The sequence below is a fragment of the Bombus fervidus genome, chromosome 4 (genome assembly GCF_041682495.2).
Source record: "Bombus fervidus isolate BK054 chromosome 4, iyBomFerv1, whole genome shotgun sequence".
NCBI lineage: Eukaryota > Metazoa > Arthropoda > Insecta > Hymenoptera > Apidae > Bombus > Bombus fervidus.
Window position 1 is genome coordinate 9,480,352 of NC_091520.1, and position 13,750 is coordinate 9,494,101.

The 13,750-nt window shown below is 40.8% G+C and overlaps 1 protein-coding gene across 3 annotated transcripts in view; it reads right to left on the minus strand.

Annotated features, from left to right (window-relative positions):
• Syn1 (Syntrophin-like 1) overlaps positions 1 to 13,750 on the minus strand; it is a 369,480-nt gene that overhangs the window by 15,253 nt on the left and 340,477 nt on the right. The gene's annotated exons all lie outside the window — the stretch shown is intronic.

The following is a 13,750-nucleotide window of genomic DNA, read 5'->3' on the forward strand; positions in this document are numbered from 1 at the left end:
AATCAGCCGCGACGAGGCAAATGTTTCTCTTGCAGTTTCCTTTTTCGAACGAGTCGAAATCAAATTTTTCCGCGAATCTAATTCTGCAATAGATAGTTTGCGTCACTTTCAAAGAAATCGTCGTTTGATGTGAGCGATAGTTATTTATCAGATTTGGTCAATGTATTTTCCATGCTTTTGCTGCCTTAACGCTTTCGCTTCGGCAGTCTAGTCCGCCGAAGTACTGTCACTGAACGAAAACGCGTGCGTGGTTGCTCTATATACGTTTTCCTAAGTCTTAAATAATAATAATTCTTGTAAGAACCGTGTATGAAATATCGTTTCACTGTCAATGGATTTAATAGATTTTTTAGCATGAAACAGTATACGATCGTTTGAATGTTTGAAATATATTGCGTGGAACGTTTTGATGTTGTTTCAACAATGAGTAAATTTAAGAAGTGATTAATCCAATATGTCAATAAAATCAACAGAAGATGTTCTGTTGATAACGAAAAAATATATCACTGACTACAGATAGTACTTGTATATGCATCATTTGGATGCCGGATATATGGGGTGGCGCCTATAAGCGGCGTTCGAAGGGAAAGGGTTAGTAGAAAGAGAGGGAAAAAGAACACTGTGCCATAAAAATCGAATCCAAGGACCATGCAACGGTGAGACGCTTAACGATTTTTTCAAACCTCGTGGAATAGTCTTTTGTAATTTTCTCAAGCAGATGATGATGATGAAACCACCGGTGATGAAAATTCCATTTTCAAAATGAAAAGGTTGTCTATGTCGAAGTTCGCTGGTTACAATCAATCGGTAGAACGAGTCAATTTTTCTACCATTGCATTGTCTTGAACCAAAATAACCAAATTGAAAACGGAATACCAAATTAGTATCTATATTGAATTAATATCGGCAAGTACCTTTTTTTATTATTTAATTCGTACTTTACAATTTTTCCAGCTGAACATTTGGTAAATTTTTCTAACTTAATTGTTAAATAATATGTGGATGGCTACCTCCAGCGGCATACCATCTTCGAGTTTGACTATTTTATTTCTTTAGTGAGGTCAGTGGGGTGTTTTATTTTTAGTTTTCTTTCTATGAGAGTTTTTCTCGCTTCAGCAGCCAGCTGCTTTGGATGTGTTGCCGTTCTTTCCTTGTATTTTTCTGCGCACCTGCAGATTTCTTCTTTAATCGATGGTATTTTTAAGTCTTTGCGTATATCCTCGGGCAAGCACCTATGTATTAACGCTATTAACGAAAGCACGCACGACCGACAGCGAATAATATGCCACGAGGTAGAAACGTCTTACGACCATTCGTTCGAGCGAAGATTAACGAGCCAGAAGCGACAAGTGTTTCACTTCCTCTTGCCTCGCGATATTTCAGATTACCACCCCCTTCACCTCGTTTTCATAATGTCGTTACCGTAGCAAAGTGGAGACAAAGAAACGAGCGAATTAACCGGAGTCCCTCTGTTTGCAATGAAAATCCAATTTCGTTTGAACGCGGCTCTTCGAACGCGGCCAAGTTTCCGAGTAAAACTGATCCGGCGTTTATGCCACGAGTAACCTGCCGCGATAAATAAACGGGCTACCCTCTGCCTACAAGAGATGGTAAATGTAGAAGAAGGCGGAGAATGGAAAAGTGGCTGAATTAAACGAGCGACGTTAACTCGCTCGTCTCGAAGCCCTTTGTCGTTCCGTTCTACTTTATGAAATCTTCGCGTTGACACGCTTGCAATACTTAGAAACTTTAATCCGCCTGTTTGTCACGTCCCAGTTTTGCTTTTGTTTGCAGTTAAGATAAATCGGAAACACCATCGCGTAGGGAAAGTATGTTTAAACCATATCGCGTTTGGAATTCACAAATTCCATTTGCAAATGCGTCGAGGATTCAAGCTACAGATCTGACGAGGTCGACTTGTATCTGAGATGGTTTTTTCGAATCCAAAATTTAAAAAATTATCTCGCACTTATTACGTATTTTTAAGGTGTATTCAATTGTTTATAATTATTCTGTTAATTTATATCCTTAATCTATTTATCCGTGTTATTCGCTTGTTTAACAGCTGAGTTTATTTGTTTGTAGGTTACACCCGAAAGTTTTCCGTGTTTTCTCTTATCGGTAACGATATCACAGCTGATCCTGAGTAATTAATTGATGCGGTTACACGGCTTAATGGCCAAACAAAATTGCAAACCAGCGTACTAAGTATCGTTTATTCTATTCATCTTCTTCGCGAAACTTAATGGAAAATTTCAATTTAAACACGGAATTGAAGATCAAAGATATACATATTTTTCTTTTTATTTGTAAGAATTTTACAATCAATTCTCATTGAGAATTATAAGTAAATTATTCTGGCGTGGTACTATAACTTGAATAATAAGTGTTTATTGTATATTTGATTCTAGTTGAATCTACTTGTTACGCCACGAGGCTCTGTAGAGATCGTATTTCCAACCGTCGCTCGCGGTCCTCCAGCGTCGCAGATATATCCTCTTATCTGCCCGACGAAAAACATACATTGTATCGACGAGCGCATATTTGTCACCAAGTAACGAGTTCTGGAACCGTCTATCTTGGACCGTTATTTTCTAACGAAAAAGTCGGCCTGCGTGATCATCGGCGCGTGCGGTGGCGTGATCCGAGCATAGGGGGGGGGGGGGGGGTCGTCTCCCCGAAAGACAAAGAATCGAAATCTGTAACCGATCAGTCTCTTTCGACAACTCTAATCGAACAGTCGCATCTGAACAGTCTCATTAAAAAATTCACACCGCATACATCAAAAATCGAATCGAATCTCTATAAATCATTAACTGTATCTATCACGAAGCAATTTGTGACGCTTCTATTCTTATTCAGTTTATTGTTAAAAATACATGCTATATTAACCTGTTAACACAGTGTTAAATTCATTCAAACACCCCTGTTATCTTAATCGAAACAAGGGGAACGACTATTTCGCGGCGTCGATTACACGAATCGTAGCGAGAATTTACGCCTCTCGCTGACGCGTTTTCCTCGCGACCGCGTCTCTCCGCGAACGGTCGTAATACTACTGTTTAAATCTAATATACATGTGAAACATTCAAAGCGAATTTTCTTTTACTTTGTTAAGATTTTATCTTGTAATAGAGAGAGAGAGAGAGAGAGAGAGAGAGAGAGAGAGAGAGAGAGAGAGAGAGAGAGAGAGAGAGAGAGAATGCGTGGATGAATGCATAATATTAGGTCGTCCAAAATGTTTCTTTCGTTTTATAAGGAAATAATGGATGCACAATATTTTCCGTTTTATATTATTTTATCGAATTACATATGATCCATTTTGTTCTATAAAAATAAAGATGACAACGTTCAATAGATTATTTTCATGTTTGTATAAAGACGCGTCGTTGTAAAAGACGTGTCTGTAAAAGAAAGATACTTCTCGGACAACCTAATAGAAAAATATATTTAAGCAAGTTTAAGTATAAGTACAATGTACGCTAGTCCAGATCAGCACGCTGGCAGCGTTATTTTACGAAAGAGTTTGGAAGCCATGGGTCTATGGGTATTTATACAACTACAGAGAACTAGCCTGTCTGTACCCTGTTGCATCATCTGTGCAAGGCATGTTCCTAGAAAACTATGAGGCTAAGAGACCCTTCAAATTAATTTACTTCTAACAATACTCAATGGCTTCGAGGGCTAAGAAAACTAAACTTTAGAAAAGATGTGCAGTTTTCCTTGAAGTGGGATTCACTTCAACATACTCAATACAGTAGACAGGAGGTGAAGCAAGTTTCAATTTAAGTCTCATCATTTCCTTGAGTTTCCCCGTAAAAATATGAATTTGCATAAACATTTGCAGTCGACATGTTTCATCTATAACAATATAGAGATTATTTAAAAATGTATTTCAGACGAAAGGCCCGTTAATTGATAAAGCGCTTTCTTGCGAGAACATTGAGAAACGCGTGAAGCGAACTATTCGCGAACTACGAACAAATACCCCGGGAAAAAGGGCATGTAACTCGGGCGTAAATCTCGACGAGGCTTCGCGAGATCCTACAGAGGATACAATCCGACCGAGTGATTCGTCGCTTCGTGAGAATGAAAGAAGGTTTTCAGAATCGAATGGTAGAAAGAAGGAACGAGCAAAAAGGTGGTAGAAAACGGTAGGAAGAATTACCAAGGATTCACCGTTCACAATCACGTGAAAGGTTACGTCGAGGCTTCATCCAATTACGTCGACCGGATTTTAAGCTGTTCCACCGGCGTTGGATCTGCCGTTTCAGCAGCGATTCTATAAATTACGAACTCGTGGAAATATTTCACCGCTTGCGGGGCTGAGCGTAGGAAGAGCGGGAGGATGGCTACACGTTTCTTTCTCTTTTCTTTTCGCCCCTTGTGCTGTGGTGGTACGGTCATCCGGCTACTTTTCTTCCGGACACCGTGAAAAAGGTCAGGCCGCAGTTTCCTTCCTGGACTGGGAGAAGAAGCCGGAAAAAGGGAAAGCCAGGGACACACGCGCTCCGCAAAAAGGGCGAAAGCATGGTTCGAGAAAGGGTAGAATGTGAAATCCACAAATGGAACGGGCAATCTCCTTCTCGTCTTTCTTTTGGCGCGCTTCGACTGTTACTTTCTTTTATTGAATGGAAAAAGAAAAAGAAAAAAAAAAGAGAAAGACGGGGCGAATAAAATGAAAGAGAAAGAGGGATGTGTCGAATGCAATTTCACGGGACGACATGCGGATGTCTGTTGTTTTCCACGTGGTTGTTCTCCTTGTTGCTTCTCTCTCGTAGCAAGCTTTTCCCCGTGTCTGGCAATCGCGTCACGATTTCGTGAGTTTTATTTGTAATTTCGGAAGGCGCTGCTCGGATTTGCTACCGAATATTGGCCGCCGTCGACGAACCGTTTAAACTTTATCCTGTGACAATTTAGGCGTAATTTCCTGAAATACTCCTCTCTCTTTCTTTCTCTGTGACGTTTCGTCAGAAATTCTATCGAGGTGAATCGATCCGTTTGCGAGTTTCACCCGTTCCTTCTTGACATTGAGTTTGCATTGTAAATCGTCAGGTTGTAACGCACGAAATATCTAACTCCATTTCGAACATTTCTTTTATATATTTAATATATTAACTTTTTTCATTTCTACGTATACGAACGTACCTTTTATAGGATCCCGTGAACCGTGACTCGTTGGAAATTATCAATTTCACGCGTTACAATGTACTAATATAAATTACAACAGACGCGCTTTTTTCCCGAATCTTTTATTGTACGCTAACATTGTAGGATCCATCACAAAAAATGCGCGCTTGTTCACAGATTCGGCGATGGTCATCTCGAGGGCAAATTTGCCCGATTTGTCGATTCATAAATCTATATCTGGCCCTGGCAATACCAACGACAACGTGACATCGGCAACAACTGTAACGAGAAAAGTGACAGCGGTTCGAAAACTGCTGTTGAGCCGGCGTTAATCCGAATTGATGACCGTGGTTCGTGTCGGCCGACTGATAATAAATAAACGCGAATGGCGTGAACACAAAAAGCACACACGCGCGGAGTAAAAAACATGAAAGAGAGAGAGAGAGAAAAGAGAGAGAGAGAGAAATAAAATTTCTCGTGGGAAACCGACGCCGATATTACCAACCTGTGGATACGCGATATTCCGTGCGGCAGATCACGCGCGAAAACGAGCGGTGAGCCTCTTAAGAGCGATAGGCCGCTCGAATTTCGAGTGCACTTTACAATAAATTTCTACCAACGCGGAATTGGATTTCCTTCATCTTTTGTTTGCCGCAGCGCGTCGATCATTGACCAACGTGTTTGCTTTTATTTTTACAAAGCTTTTGTAAAGACGAATGTGGCGTAAAGATTGCGCGTTCGAAGCGCGAGGGTAAAATTAGGATACAAAAAAGGCTGGAAATTTGGAAATTTTTAAAGAGAAATTTCAGGGAATATTTGGTGTTGAAACGTGGCAAGAAATAGGAAACGATTTTCTGATTATTTTACATTTTCATTTGGAACAAGGTTTTAATATTTTCGCTTGGAACTGACTATAAACAGTGGCTTGCAAAACCTTCGGCTTTAAAGAAAACCGCGGCGAGGAAATATAGTTTCGCTGTGCCTTATATTTTAAGTTCAATATTAATCGTCGACACACAGATTCCCGAAATGTCCACCTCCTTTGTCAACAAATTTTACTTCATTCCCAATTAGCTTCGTTCCTCAACATCACCAACTCTGCTCGGAAGATTCCTTGTTTTCCGCGACATCCGTCTTCCTAAGTCTGACGATAAAGAGTCATGGATCGTCGTGAAGGAGGTGAACTAAGCCACTCTAGAGGGAAAGAAACTTTATCGTCGCTGTCAATCTCGTGGTAAACGAATGACGCCTTTAGCGGCCTTATCTATCCGTAATTTTTACCCTCTTCCTTCACGCGGTGTAACCTGCAACATTTTTTTTTCTCTCACCTCCAAACCCGCTCTCTTCAAGGGGTTCGATATCGAGCTTTTGGGTCGCGTGCAGGTCATCCCTGTTCACGGCCGACGCGCATTAATATCGTCACAGCGTTGGGGATACCGAGAAGCTCGGCTCTAATCCGTCAAATCCGAAAAGCCTCGCGAAATAAATGTCTAGTGCGATGATACGGAGGGTGGGAGGGAGCGAGTGACTGTGATGGTCGATACCGTGCGCCAGCCTGGGATCCGATTTTAAATATAGTTCGCATGGAATCGAATCGATTGACTCGTTTAAAAAGCAGCGATATTTTCCTTTCGAGGAGCTAACTTTGTGCAATTGCAGCGACAGGTTGAGATTTTCTGAACGCGTGTGATTTCTATGGGTTGTGGATTAACATTCTAGAACGCTAAAATAACATGGTTCATGGTAGAATATGATTTGAATCGATTAAAGACAGCGATATAGTTTGTAAGTAGAATAAGACGGTACGTGGTCAGGCAGAGGAGAAACGGGATAAAACGCGGCTTGTGCGATGTTTTATAGCCAACCAGGTCCATGAATATCATGTATGAGCGCAGAAATAATCGAAACAGAGACTGTACATCGACGTCAGATGGCGCGTTCTTTCTATCGCGAAAGTTGCTTCCAGTGGGAATAAAGTTTCGAAGAACGAGCAACCAGGAGCGGCGGCAATTGGGTATACGATGGCCGCGTTTAAGTGGCCGTTTTTCACGTCGCCTCGTTGAATATGTATCTCGGTTTTCTTCCATCCCCCAGCTGCCTGTCCTTTTGCGATCAAAAACAAACCGCTAACTCGTTAATCATTTCCAGGTAAAAACATACAAATTGTTGAGACCGAGGAGAAAGCAAAAATAGCGAAAGAACTGGTTTCTAAAGCGAAATGAATTATTGAACGTCCGAGTTTCTACAATCGTACACGCGGACCACTGTTCCCAATCGTATCTGCCGAGGCGCAACAATATTTCCACGGCGGGGGTGATTCTTCACCGTGCGACAGATCCGCTTGGAAGCGAGTCGAAAATTGCGCGAGGAGCCGTCAGAAGAAGACGTCACATCCACCAGGCACTCTCTAACGCCACGAAATTCCCATATCTTCGGCTGACATATCGTTGCGCGGCCTTTTCCTCGCTTCTTCCGTTTCTTCGCTTCTCCTCTTTACCTCTCTCTCCTCCAAACCGCATCCGCGAAAGAGTACGACAAGCTTCTTACATAAATCACAAGCGTTTAACCCCATTTCGAAAGAGAACTGTCGCGTGTACGTCTTTGTGTTGAACGGCGGAACAGGCTTGGAGCCTCGAGAAGACGATGCGTCGACCGAGCTATAATTTAAACGGGCCGTGTGCTCTATCGGCCGTGTGTTTCGCGTGACGAATCACGCGACGTCTTCCGTTTTTCGATCCATTAATAAATCGATGGATTAATAAAAGCTCGAAGCAACCTGGTGCCCGATCTTTAGTTCGAGTTTAAGCAATTTTGCAAACGGGACTTTCCAACGTCCATGTTTCCTTGCTGCCCACGGAAAAGCTCTTCTCGTAGAAATTATGACGATTTAATCGAAATTGTTACCTACTTGTTTATATATTCTTACTGAAAGTGCTAGCCTTTGAATACTCGTTACAAATTTCCGTATATTTCATTTTACAGCGTAATGATAATATAATTTATTATATTATAGCTGTACTTAAATAATAAAACTTAGAAGTACTTGTTTATGATTATGTTCGCCCGAGATTTATGACAGTAGGCTTGGGCTCGAAGTGAAACATCTGGTCGCTAAACGTAGCCACGGTCACGGGATGGACGTTTTTACCTAACAGAGGTATGACGTAGAGTTATAGCTCTTCTTAAAAAAAGAGTTGACCCAATAGGTACAGAGTAAAGTACATGAGTTCAATTTGACTTGGACTTTGGACAAAAAAGTAAGCGCATTTACTATCCTGTTGACCGTGTATTCGTTATTGAACCTAAGATTATTATCATTAGCATCTCGAGTCTAGCAAACACGATGATGGTACCCCGCTGGGGGTAGCCACCCACATGCTATATTTTATTTTTGTTTTTTTTTCTTTTACCACCTAGATATAATACTTTACCAAATGTCCTTCTGGACAAATTGTAAAAATTCAAATAAATAAATAAAAAACAATTAGCATCTCGAGTATCTAATCGTCCTCGAGTAATATAATCACTTTGTGAATTTATTATTGTATTCATTGCGTGACTGTGTTCGTAAAACGTCCCTAACCCCAGTGCTGGCTCGACACACATATATATAATGTAATATATAAAGATACAAAAAAGCAATAACACGACACTTATTCGAAATTTATATTGGCGATCACCTAGTTGAGATTATTTAACAGTTCAAAAGAAATAATCAACGAGAAGAGATGTGTTAGATCGCGATGGGAAGGGTATTAAAAAGTTAACGAAAGGATCGTACGTCGAAAGTCGGAAAGAAAAAATGGCGGATAAGAGAGGTTGTTGATCCATCTGTCGATCTTTCACTTCTTCGCGTTTGCAGATCACGTACGAAGCCGGGGACCTCGTCAGAGGTTTGTTTGACGAGGGTATCCCATCCTCCGGCGATTAATCACTCGCTATTAATTAACCAGGCAATCGTTGGTCCCCGAGTGTAGAGGGTTGGAACGCTTCCAGCGTGAGTTCACCCTTTTCAAGAGAGCCCGTGATCGCTGCTTTGTACCAAGGTCACGGTCTTTAACTTTCATAAGCTCACACCCGATCCGTTAATTATCGTCAACTCCTTGGATTAATCGGTTTAAAAAGCGTTACGCAAACATGTTCAACTTTTTATCGATTTTTCGCTACTTATGACTCTATCGTGTTTGAGATATTCTCCGTGAAAAATTGGTATAAATGTTTTCTTATGATTTCGATTTATGAATATCTATGCATTCATTTATGGAAATTTAATACGGCAAGGATAACACGGAAAGATGTGTCAAATATTCAAAGTAAAGTATTCGTCACACTGTGAAGTAAATCTCTAGTCAGACTTTATCTCTTTGAATCTTATTCGTAAAAATATGAATTTGCATAGAAATTCAGGATCATTGTGTCAGATTTGCAAACAGAAATATTTCTATTAAATATCCTTCTTAAATTAAAAGTCCTATCATTTTTACTATTTTCTTCTCCTGCAAGTATTACTTCTTCAAACTGTTCTTCAAATTTATATTCCACGAATCTTGACTCGTGATTGCACGAAGCATCACAGAGATTCCTATTCCTGGCTTTGATATGATACAGGCTAATGATGGAAAGACAATGGACCGTGACAGTTGCACGGCAGACGTCGCGGTTGTTTCATCGACTGAGCTATTTGGAACAGACCATTCTGCAGACTCTCTATTCATTTCACCCTTAGCGCAAGACTCCAGACAGCAGTAGAATAATCTCACGCGTGTCATACCTCTCGTAGTTTCCCTACCGTCGCACCAAAGACGGACTACTCGCCTGTGCTGGAGATGACTTTGGACAAATCAGATTCGCACAACTGTTCAAAACTGCTTCAGCTTTAAACCCGAAAGCGCTTCGTCCCGTAGAATAAACTTCTACGTATCATAGAAACAGATCGCGAGGTGCTTTAATCAAAATTCTTTGGGAATTTATCGTTGGCAATTAGAGATTCGAAAGTTTCGCGAGAGAATTGTTCAATTTTCTCCAAGGCTTCTTACCAAAGGGAATAATATCGGGAAGAATCGAATAATATCGTAGAAGGAAATTGTCTAAGGGCGAAAGTCGTTGATAAAGGAAATCGTTATTTAAACGAGCAGAGTACGAGGTTGCCCCCGTAATTAATAACCGAACAAGTTGCCGCTGCATCGAGGGTAATTTCGGTGATTACTTTGGCAACGATTACTGTCGGGGGACTTTGCGCGCGGACGTGATTCTGAAGTTTCCGTGAGCGGCGTGCTAAATCGTTAATTACGATCAGCGCGATTAATCACTCCATTGGCGACGACGGCAATTTAACCAGGCACGCTGGCCAACACACGAGATGTAAACAAGATTTAAAGGCGATCTGCTGTAAAATACAATCGTCTGGTTAACGATCGAACATTTTTCCCACACCACTTCGTGCAACGTTTATTCTCGTTTGCCTGGTTTTTCGAATGAAAAAAGTAAAGACGATAAAGACATAGGGGCTGGTGAAATATACTGGTAAAAAATTTCATGGATACTCGGAATTGAGTTTATTCTTCCATCTGATTTATTCACGTTCGTCTACGTCAAAAAAAGGTCGATTTTCGATGCGATTAAAAATTTTCACAAGGTTTTACAAGGTTTTAAAAAATAATAATCAGATTTTAAACAATAATAAGTTTTACAGGGTTTTAAAAAATAATAATAGATACAACTATCGGACAACGGAATCGCGAATGCGGGAACGGGACCAATTGCCAACGAATCGGCTGGCGGTCGTTGATTTCTCATTTTTCCATCGTTCATCTACCCTTCACATTTTCGCTTATTTTGTCTGGCAAACGAATCTAACCGGTCATCGTGATATTAATCGATCGGTCAATGGGAATCACTCTCTGTTGATCGACCGATGATTTTTGATCGTCCACCATTTTTCGTGTTTTTCATTCGTCGATACACCGCTTTGGTGAACGTTTCTGCTTGGAAATTCGATTCTTTTCCCCGCGTTTGTATATCCCGTATCGTCAACTCGATTATTATCGTCGAACGCTGGGCGAAAGCTTTATGGCCAACGATTACTTAACAATTCAGCCTGTATCTCGCCGTGATGGTAATTCAACAACGAACAAACCCCCTACCCCATTTTCTTCTGCGTTCAATAGATACGATAAAATATATAGAATATACATTGGCTCGTAAAAATATTTGAACACTCACCACAGAAAACTAAACTGTTATGGTTGTATTATACGCGTTATGTAAAATATTTTGCAACTTCATTAATACTATAATAACACGATTATCTTCATACAACGCATACGATATATTCGTAAAATACGTCTGCGAGTATTCGAATACTTTGATACGACACGATAGATCAAATACAGAATTCTTGAATCCGATTCAGATCGAACTGATAGCTTTCGATTTTTCGAAATGAAAGGACGACTGTGTTTTCGGTGTCCGTTTAACGTTTAACGTCGACGGGAAGATCGCTTTCTCCGTTTTCTGACGGCCGTTTCCACGGCAGCGTAGTATTAACCACACAGTCTTGACTGGCGGCTCTCTTGGCCCAGGTTGCATTAACTTTCCGGATCGCGAGCACCCTCCAGCGAAATCCAATTCCAGGGAATGCGGTCATTTTCGCGTCTCTTTCCGTCTCTGTTTCTATCTTACGTCGCCGTCGGCGGGACTTCTCCGATTACAGGGCACCGCGACCGAACAAATGGACACGCTGTTTCCTTCGAACAGGAGCATCATGACGGGATTGCTTTTAACCGAGTATTGCCGGAAATAAAATAAGTTCCGTGAAACCTTCCTTCAAGTGAAAGTCTTCGATCTTGATCGATAAGTGACTTACGCAACTAAGAAAGTGTCGAGGGATCTTTAATTCCTCGCCCAATTGAAAGCATCTTCGATTTTAAACTGATCTTTGACTTCTTAAAACTGATACTCAAGTCTGAGCAAAGTCGAACAATACAGAACTTGGATTTTTGTTTAGGGAACATCTGAGAATCCTCATCCCTTAATCAAAGGGTCTAACAAACAGAGACGATATTTTTTAAACCGGTCTTCCTTCTTTTGCGATTAATATGCTCATCCAAACTTATATCTGTTCTCTACTCGGTTATATCATTTTATATACTTAACGCTAGTACAAAAAACATGTTAATTTCTTAGATGAGAACAACGGAAGACTAAATTGATATACGAGTGAAGAGCATTTCTAATCTTTTAAACGTTTTTAAACGTTTAGATCTTGGATCTACTGATCGCATAATTTGTATATAATACTAATATTAAAATACAAAAATTGAAGGGTCTCCTAAAATTATGTCTTCCTTTAATGAAACATCCGAAAAGAAAAAAACATAGATATTGAAACAAAAACCGCCAATTCATTTACCGTTGTATCGAATAAATCACTCCAGATCCAGAGACTCGATACCGATCCAAAGGAGACGTCGAGAGGATCTCGCACCTCGGCCGAAACGATCGCATGGACGAGACATGGCCGATCATCGTGGTGATATTCGCTGGACAGACAACCGCGAAGGTGTCACGTCGTCCAACAGACACACACACACACACACACACACACAAACACACGCATATGGACACATACAGTTGAGCAAGCACGGACACATAGTAGGACAGAATTTGGCTCGATATCGTAGCCACGAGCTAGGGAGAGGGGGCAGTCGATCGTGCCACCGGCAGGCCGGCCAACATAACGCATTCGTGTTCACTGGCACAGCCGGGGGATTACCAATGAGGCACGTCGGATTACCGCAGTTAGCGGTGTTCGTTAGACCACTATTTTAATTAAGACTATTATACGCGCGCTCGGCTATTCGTATCGCGGCGTCGGGACGGCCGTTACGTGCGCGGACCGTTAAAACGCGCAGTCCCCGCGACGTCGACTCGTTTCGCGGCCTATCGATTGCGATTATCGACGCGCCGCCTCCGATTCCGCATGATTGTTTGAGAGAGCAATGTACAAGTATGGTATGCACCGTTATACGTAGATACATCGTTCGGTATATGGAGTGAAACGAATAAGTTAGTTAGTCCCGGCTAGAGAAGGTTTACGCGAACTTCGAAAACGATTTTAGAAAGATTAAAAGACAAGGAATATTTAGCGCAGATATAAGTTGGAATTAATGCGATATTAACGTAAAATCAGTGGAAAGTTCGTTTTCAATCTACTGTGGAATCTTGGATCGTGAAAGTTCGCGTATAACATCGCAGTAGAATAGAAGGATCATAGTCAGACCGCCCCGCGATCTAAGGTGCTGGAGGTTTACGATGTAAAAATTGAAATAGTTGGATTTCGGGTTACTCTATAGCCTCTATACCTTTTATATCTTCTGTTCTTATTACGTTATTTTATACTCTCATAATTTGTTAATTTTCACACTCCTTTTGAACGATAAGCTAAGTTTTTAAGTTTATGTCTTTAACTATCTCTAAATTTTAAGCGTTAAATGTAATTGTACTGTATGTAACAGTTCAAATAGTTTACGTTCTCCATAGTTGAATTTACACGTATTTTTCTTTCGTTATTATTCTCGTTACTGTTAAATATTTTTGCATACATATACTGCACTCAATC